Consider the following 9,353-nt stretch of genomic DNA (forward strand, 5'->3'; position numbering starts at 1 on the left):
GCCTGATGGGTGAAATCTAACCGAGGCCCTTTGTGTAAATAGGCGTAGAAGATGATGATGTATATATATATATATATATACCATATTATATATATATATATATATATGTATGTATGTGTGCATATATATACATATGTGTGTTATGTGTATTAAATAAATAGTTTTCAATGCTTTTTCATTGTTTTAGCTATATTATTGTCATGAATTGCGTCCATTACTGAAATAACAGCGTTGTCATATATTCAATTTTACGAGCATAAAAAATCCTAATACCCGTTAGTTCTTCACATAAGTAACCAAAAAAAGAAAAAAAAAATAAGAATATGGGGAAGAGAATGTTTAAAAAACTCAAAATAGCAGCGTTTCCCCTTTTCGAGACTGGTAAGGGAATAAGGAAAACAGACCCAGGGAAAAAAAGATCTAAAAAAAAGGAGTGGCCTTTTCCCCGGCTCAAATCTGTCATTCATAGTGGCAGGCTCTGTGGCGATAATGTCATCACATCGCTTCTCATCTCTTCCACCATTTAGGGGCACGGACCATTTGATTTAGGCCCTCTCTCTCTCTCTCTCTCTCTCTCCTCTCTCTCTCTCTCTCTGTCGCTTTTATGTATGTTGTGGTGCTGAATGAATGTGGTGTATTTTGCTTACTGTATATTGTATTCACTTAAGTATCGTATTTCTCTCTCTCTCTCTCTCTCTCTCTCTCTCTCTCTCTCTCTCGCTTTTATGTGTGTTGTGCCGCTGAATGAATTTAATGTATTTTACTTGTATTGTATTCACCGAAGTATCGTCTCTCTCTCTCTCTCTCTCTCTCTCTCTCTCTCTCTTTCTCCTCTCCTCTTTCTCTCTCTCTCTCTCTCTCTCTCTCTCTCTCTCAATTTATATATCCCCTATAAAAGAAAGAGCAAGAGCCTGGCTCTATTATATGTATATAAATAAATATACTTTTTTCGGTCAGGTGTAGCTCTCCTCCGTCCATCGGGTAGGGGGGAGAGGGAGTATTCCTATTCTGGTGAGAAGGGTTTTTGTGCGCTTGCGTGTGCATATCTTTATAACTGTTGAGTCGTATTTACTGACGGGTCACGTACACTCGTGTGCATGTATACAGTATCTATGTATATATCATCATCTTCAGCCGTTACTAGTCCACTGCAGAACAAAGGCCTCAGACATGTACTTCCACTTTCTTCTGTTTATAGTCTTTCTATTCTAGTCCTCAAGCGCAAATTTTCTTAGTTCGCTAATCCATAGTCTTCTCTTCCTGCCCTTGGTTCTTCTGCAATGCCTTTAGATTGTAACTTATTCTATTTCGGCCAAACATCTAAAGGTATTTCAGTCAGATTAAAACAGCATAAGGTGACCGTCTCAAGGGGTTCTCTTAATAATGCCTTGGCCTCCCACTGGTTAGGGTCAAGTCACAGAATTCGATGGTCAGGGACGAGTAAGATAATCCACGTAAATGATTATACCCAAAGAAATATTGATGAATCCTTTTTAGTCTCTTGTACCAAAGATAGAAATTTGAATCTAAGCTCTGGTCTGTTTTCCGTTAATCCGGTGCTATCCTTTTATCTTAAATCTGACTTTTTCCCGGAATTATTAAGAAAGTGACAGCTGTTGGATCCCCTTCTCCCGTATTAATACGATGTCTTTGTATATGTTCTCATTGTTGAGTATGTTGATGTCCCTGATTGACGAAAGTAATTACTCCAATCAAGTCTTAATTTTTCCTTCCGTGGCTATAATACACACACGCACACACACCACACACACACACATATATATATATATATATATCATATCATATCTCAAATCGTTTTCTATTTCCTCCCAGCCTGCTGTCATCTTGAGACATCGCACGTTCCACCGATTTGTCGTTAATATATATATATATATATATATATATATGAGAGAGAGATATGTGCATATAAAAATCATGACAGCTGATACTTTATAAAAGTAAAAATGTCTATGTAGCCACGATAGGAAAGGTGAAGAATTTTTTTTTATTCAGTATTTAAGTCTTTTGACATCTTTTGACTTTAATAGAATCCCAGATCCTGAAATAGTTCCTCTCTTAGGTCTGTATCCTAATGTGTATGTGTGTAAATATTCCTACAGCTGATACGTGCTAAGGATAGAATATATATCAAGCCACGAAAGCAGAAGTGAAGTAATTTTAAGTTGGTACTGTATCGTTTATTGACTTTGTAGGTCTCTTAGTGGAAATTAAAACACAGATGCATTGTATTTGTGCATAATATACGATCCTTATTATTATTATTATTATTATTATTATTATTATTATTGTTGTTGTTGTTGTTGTTATTGGTATTATTATTATTAATAATAGCCAAGCGATAACCCTAGTTGGGTAAAGCAAGATGCTATAAGCCCAAGGGCTCCAATAAGGGAAAATAGCCCAGAGAGGAAAGGAAATAAGGAAATAAAATAAATGATGTGAACAAATTAATAATAAATCATTCTAAAAACAGCAACGACGTCAAAATAGATATGTCCTATGTAAACTATTAACAACGTCAAAACAGACATGTCATATATAAACTGTAAAGAATCCATGTCAGCCTGGTCAACATAAAAATATTTGCTCCAACTTTGAACTTTTGAAGTTTCTTGATAACCCAAGAGAAGTTGGATTTAGAGAAAAATATTGCAAGATTATTGGAAAACAGATCACGGCTGATATATAACTTTTGACATTTAGTATAATTAATTAACTTGGATTGAAGAAATTTTCTTGTGATAGTCATCAATATGGATTACTGTCGCAGTCTTAGACTAGCCAATCTGATGACCTGAGTTAAGCCATGGACAGGCAAGTCATTATTTGTGTATTTTTGGAGTCTGCTGTCAAGTGCTGTGTTGACAAACCTTTAGATGTTTGGCCGACATGGAATATTATATATCTCATTATTTACATTTCGAGATTTAATTTTCATTAGGGAGATTTTCAAATTGCAGTTATATTTAAACACGACCTTATATTTAGATTTTTTCAAAAGGTCATAACATCTAAAAACATTAATGACATGGTAATGCGTGTGTGCTATGCATTGATTTCTCTTTATTAATATAAATTTTCCTGAGTTTGTTCATACAACTTCTTAAACAATTTGAGAGAGCAATTGAAAACTACAGATAAGTAATTGGTTAACTGTTTTTATATTGATAACCAGGAATATGGATACTTTTATTTTCTTTCTTTTATATATGGAAACCAATGAATAACGTTAATAATAGTAACAAAATCCTTAAAAATATTACATCATCAATATAATGATACTGAACCATTTGAGACAACCAAACTTATAATTAAGGTGTGAATATTTTCTCAAAGCTCCATATATTGCCATATCATAGAAGAAATTTAGAGCTGTAATTGTTGATTAAAAACACTGAGAATAATATTATTCCTCTTAAGGGTAAAGGGGACTCTTTAGCTATGTCATCAGCTCTTCTAAGAGGTGGACACTCCAAAATCAAACTATTGTTCTCAAGTCTTGGGTAGTGCCATAGCCTCTGTACCATGGTCTTTCATTGTCTTGGGTTAGAGTTCTCTTGTTCAAAGGTGCACTTGGGCACACTATTTTGTCTTATTTCTCTTCCTCTTGTCTTGTTAAAGTTTTTATAGTTTATATAGGAGATATTTATTTTAATGTTGTTACCCTTAGAAAAATAATTTTCCTTGTTTCCTTTCCTCACTGGGCTATATTCCCTGTTGGAGCTCCCGGGCTTATAGCATCCTAATTTTCCAACAGGGGTTGTAGCTTAGGAAGTAATAATAATAATAATAATAATAATAATAATAATAATAATAATAATAATAATAATAATAATAATAATAATAATAATAATAATAATAATAATAGTCTTACCAATAATGAATGGCTGACTAAGGTATTCCCATAAGAACAAAAGAAAACATCTAGTCATAGATCTCTCTTAACAAATGAAAGGTTAGAACGATGTAAGGAAATGGTACAGATACATAAAAAAGAAATCTCTCTGGATGCGAAGAAGATTGGAAGAGAAAGAAAAAAAAACGCTAACAAGGTCATGGCAATAGGCAAAAGCTTAGTTACCTGGTCGTTGGGCAGGTCGTCCAGGGTCGTTTGGGGAGTCCTTGAGGGCCGACAATGACCGTCTTATGGGAGTGCCACGGATCGTGAAAGCCATCCCTCGCAACCAGAATGGCTGTTGGGAACGACCAGCATCTGCAATGCCGACCATCAACAAACATCCCGGCCCCCGCCTTTGCTCTCTCTCTCTCTCTCTCTCTCTCTCTCTCTCTCTCTCTCTCTCTCTCCCCTCTCTCTCTCTCTCTGTTCATTATTCTTGATACTTTTTTCGTTAGTTGTACACACCTTTTAACCAGTTTTTTTTGTCTAACCCACTCAATTTTCTCTCTCTCTCTCTCTCTCTCTCTCTCTCTCTTTGTTCTTTAACTATACTTTTTCGTTAATTACACACATCTTTTAAACAGTTTTTTTTTGTCTAACCCACTCAATTCTCTCTCTCTCTCTCTCCTCCTCTCTCATCTCTCTCTCTCTCTGTTCTTTAACTTATTGTTTTCGTTAATTACAAACATCTTTTAAACAAACTTTTTTGTCTAACCCACTCAATTCTCTCTCTCTCTCTCTCTCTCTCTCTCTCTCTCTGTTCATTAACTTTTATACTTTTCTCGTTAATTGTACAAACCTTTTAACTAGTTATTTTGTCTAACCCACTCAATTCTCTCTCTCTCTCTCTCTCTCTCTCTCTCTCACTCTCATTTCTCTCTCTCTCTCTCTCTCTCTCTCTCTCTCTGTTCATTAACTTTTATACTTTTTTCGTTAATTGTACAAACCTACAACTAGTTATTTTTGTCTAACCCACTCAATTCTCTCTCTCTCCCAAAACCTCCATTACCTTACCACCCACCCTCATTCCTCCCCTATTCCCTTGGAAACACACTCATCACCCTCCCCCCTCCCCTTATACTTGACCCCCCCCCCCCAAAGTTATCCTGACCCCTAGATCCTCTCCCGCACAGTAATTACATCCAATCCTAGCCCCCCCCCCCCCCCCTTCTCTTATCCACCTACTCATTTGCTACTCACTCTCTGTACTCCAGTCTCTAAAAATACTCGCATTTAAGAAAGCCTTCCTCCATCCTTTCAAATTCTTGGTCTCTCCACATTCTATATGCTACTTATTTTCATTCTTAACCTCTCCCCCACTCTCTTTATCCCCTCCTACCACTTTACCTCCTCCCACCTCCTCCCTCTTTACCTCCTCCCCATCCCACTTACCGTTTTTTATACCATCATTGTGAAGTGGTTGGACCAGCTAATATTATTATCATTTTTTTCTTTTTTTTTTTCCTTTTCCTCAACCACCCCTTCTTCCTTCCTTCCTTCTTCCTTCCTTCCTTCTCCTTCCTTCCTTCCTTCAGCTGTCCAAAGACGGAGGAATTGTTGCGCTGTCTGGTCCTCTTGTGATAGCATTCATCCCCGTCTGTTTTCCTTTTTCCTTTCTTTCATGGAAAGGCAAAAGTCGTCTTCCATGGGAGATAGGGACGTCCTCCATTCAGGATAACTCCTCCGGACGGACACTTAAGGATAACGGTTTATTTTTCCTTCAAGATATGGTTATGTTTTTCAATAGAGGTTTTCCGTTGAAAAGGAGATTTAACTATCTCTATTCTCCTGACTTTAGAATAGTATGACGTACGTATTTCTCTCTCTCTCTCTCTCTCTCTCTCTCTCTCTCTCCTCTCTCTCTCCCAAGTATTATTATATTTTTTTATTTATATTTTATTTCCATTCAATATGCCTCTATATAACGGAGCCTATGAGATTTAGTTTGGCAGTAGGTATATATATATATATATATATATATCATAGTGTGTTTCTTTGTGTGTTTTTATAAGGATAGATTATACACTGTGTGTTTGTTTGTGTGTTTTTATTAAGAGAGAGAGAGAGAGAGAGAGGAGAGAGAGAGAGAGAGAGAGAGAGAAGTTCAGTTGAAATACTTTTGGATATCAGTGTGCCTCAAATCCAAGTACAATTTACAAGAAGAAGAAAGAGGTCTTTATTCACCCTCATATAGGCTAAGTTTTAGAAACGCGTAAATTCATTGCAGCTCATGGTGAAAAAGAAATAGTGAGACAGTGAGGATCTTGATAAAAAAAGATCTGGAACTTATCCCCTTGTATGAATCTAAGATCTTTAGATCGAAAAGAAATATTTTGGATCCGACTCTTCTTTCCATTTTTTAATTTAATTTATTAATTTTATTTCTTTATTTATTCCAATTCAAACCCCGATAACCAGCGAGATTTTCTAGTTTAGGAATAATAATTTTTCAATAATAATGATTTAATAAAAATAATAATCGTTATAATGACTTTAATTGAACAGATTCGTAATATTATAAATAAGTCTATTTAGATTTGCGTGTTAGTTTTTTTTTTTTTAAATTCACTTATTTTATGGACTTGGTGCATAACCCTGTATATTTTTTTTAGCGTATTCTTGTTTTGTACAGCAAAGGCCAGTAGAGAATAATAAAATGCTTTAGTACCAGCGATTTCGTGCATTTTAATACACACTTCTTCAGGATACAAGTTTGTATTTAAATTGGTAATCGCCAGACAGGGGTTCTAAGTCCCGCTCGAACTTCGTAGCTCCTTTGGTCGCTGCAACCTCACCATCCTTGAGAGCTAAGGATGGGGAGCCTATAGATCTATCTGCTGAGTCATCGACAGCCATTGCCTGGCCCTCCTCAATCTTAGCTTGGATGGAGAGGCGGCTTGGGCGCTGATCTATGTGTATATGGTCAGTCTCTAGGGCATTGTGCTGCTTGATAGAGCAATGCCACTGTCCCTTGCCCCTGCCATTCATGAGCGGCCTTTAAACCCTTAAATGCACGAAAGCGCTAGGTACTGAGGCTTTTCATTTTTTCCTACTTGGTTTTGCTGTATATCAATTTACTTGATCCTTGCGACAGTAAAGCATTTTTTTTTTGTATATTTATAAAATGTTAAACCTTTGACTGGCCAGACAGTACTTTATTGGATCCTTCTCTCTGGTTACGGTTCTTTCCCTTTGCCTACACAGACACCGAATAGTCTGGCCTATTCTTTACAGATTCTCCTCTGTCCTCATACACCTAACAACACTGAGATTACCAAACAATTATTCTTGACCCAAGGGGTTAACTACTGCACTGCAATTATTCAATGGCTACTTTCCTCTTGGTAAAGGTAGAAGAAAACTCCTTAGTTATGGTAAGCAACTCTTCTAGGAGAAGGACACTCCAAAATCAAACCTTTTTCCTTTTTTCCTTTCCTTACTGGGCTATTTTCCCTGTTGGGGCCCCTGAGCTTATAGCATCCTGTTTTTCCTAATAGGGTTGTAGCTAAGCATTTGATAATAATAATATAGGACCGTAAGTTTTGATAATATTACGAGCAAGCGCGTAATATTATTAATTCATTAATATATGTTTTTGAAAGCTTGATTTATGTCCTCCGATAAATTTATTTGACACATGGACAAACGAACATATCCTACCAGCGTTGCATTTCAAAATTGATTTGTATGAAATTTTATATAAAAAATAAAATGAGAAATTTTGAAATATTCAATTCCTGTTGACAATATTCTTGGTCTTGAAAATTAACCAAGTACAGTTGGCTTCATTAATTCCGGTACACTGTCGTCTACTTAGCTCCTCTCAAAGTGTACCTGAATTAATGAAGCCAACTGTACATGCATGTCACTAACATTATACAATTATAAGTGGAAATGAATCATCATCGAATTGTCTGGTCGAGTTGTTTCTACATGGAAAGTAAACAATAACAAAAGGAAGATTTTTTTTTTTCTTTGCAATGAAAAGTTTTATGTATTTTTTATTTGAGACCAGATTTGGCCTTTTAAGATCTAATGACTATAATACATAAGAAATTCTTTCATTGTGTTCCTTCTAAATTCGAATTACTTGAATAAACTTCTTATCTAAAATCTCCCATTGTATATTAAAATAAAAACCTAACTGCTTGTCTATCTATATTATCATCTATCTATCTATCTATTTATCTATATATATATATATATATATATATATATGTATATATATGTGTGTGTGTGGCACACTCGGAAACCATAATCTCCCACAAATTGCTGAAACTGCCGTGTTGTAGTTGGGAAAGGGAAAGGAGTAGAGGAAGGTTGAATCCTCGTTGTGTGGATATCTATCTCTGAATATTCAAACGTCATTTATGACGGGTCGCGTACACGTATCTCTTATTTACCTTATGCTTTCGACCTCTGTACTTTGGCCGTACGTGGCTTTCAAATTTCATGTATGGGGATCACTCAAGTCTTATTTATTTCCTTATTTATTTATTCTTTAATTTATCAGTTGCTTTATTTGTTTTAAGTTATGTTATTATTCACTTTATAAGTTTTTAATGATGTTTTGATCTTCCAGATTTTTTTATTTTACGTGCTTTAATCCATTCTTTGGAAGCTCGATTTGCTCTTCATCAGTTATGTGTATTCTTACTTGTCAAGAATAAAGATAAAGATAATGTAATAATGTTAAAGATAATGGTATATTTTAAAGATGAAGATTTTCCATTAGTCCTTTCAGAAGACATCTCAATAGAAGCATAAAATCTTTGGTGAAATGGAATTTAGCGAAAACGATTATGAAATTATAAAATATTTCAAAAGTTATTTTGGCAGGTTTATTGAAGTTGCATATTATGCTGTCTGCGAAAATAGACAGACAAATACAAACAAGCAAAGAAGAAAGACACTGAGCGCTATTAAAGAGAAAAATAAGCTAGCTAATAATGCATTGAAGCGTCTGAACCTTGCACAAAGGCAAAATGTTAAAAAAGGAGTCGAGGAGAGAAGAGGATGCTCTCCTCTTGAGTTCCTTTGAACTCTGGGCTCACGAAGCACGCCGGCTGCAATATCCTCTCTAAGACTCGACTAAGATTCTCATGATGAACTTTGTCAGTGAGAAGGATCTTCTTCGCCAGGCTAATCGTGTAGAGGATGTAACGCTTGAAGGTGAGCAGTGCATATTCTTCTATAAAGGATTTCAATCCATCTTGACAAAGTGGAGGTCAAAGGTCAAAAGATTGTGACATTGTCTCGTGTGCGGATAGTGACTTTTTCCGAGGATTCAGTTATACTCAAAGGTCAAACGTTGGCTTTGTTTCTCAGGTAAGTTTGACAAAGGCTTAATGACCACCTTATTTCATGCATAGAATATACTATAAATATACTGTCTTAAAGGCCGCTCATGAATGGCAGAGACAAAATGCCCAAG

This window comes from Palaemon carinicauda, chromosome 3 (genome assembly GCF_036898095.1).
Source record: "Palaemon carinicauda isolate YSFRI2023 chromosome 3, ASM3689809v2, whole genome shotgun sequence".
NCBI classification, from domain to species: Eukaryota; Metazoa; Arthropoda; class Malacostraca; order Decapoda; family Palaemonidae; genus Palaemon; species Palaemon carinicauda.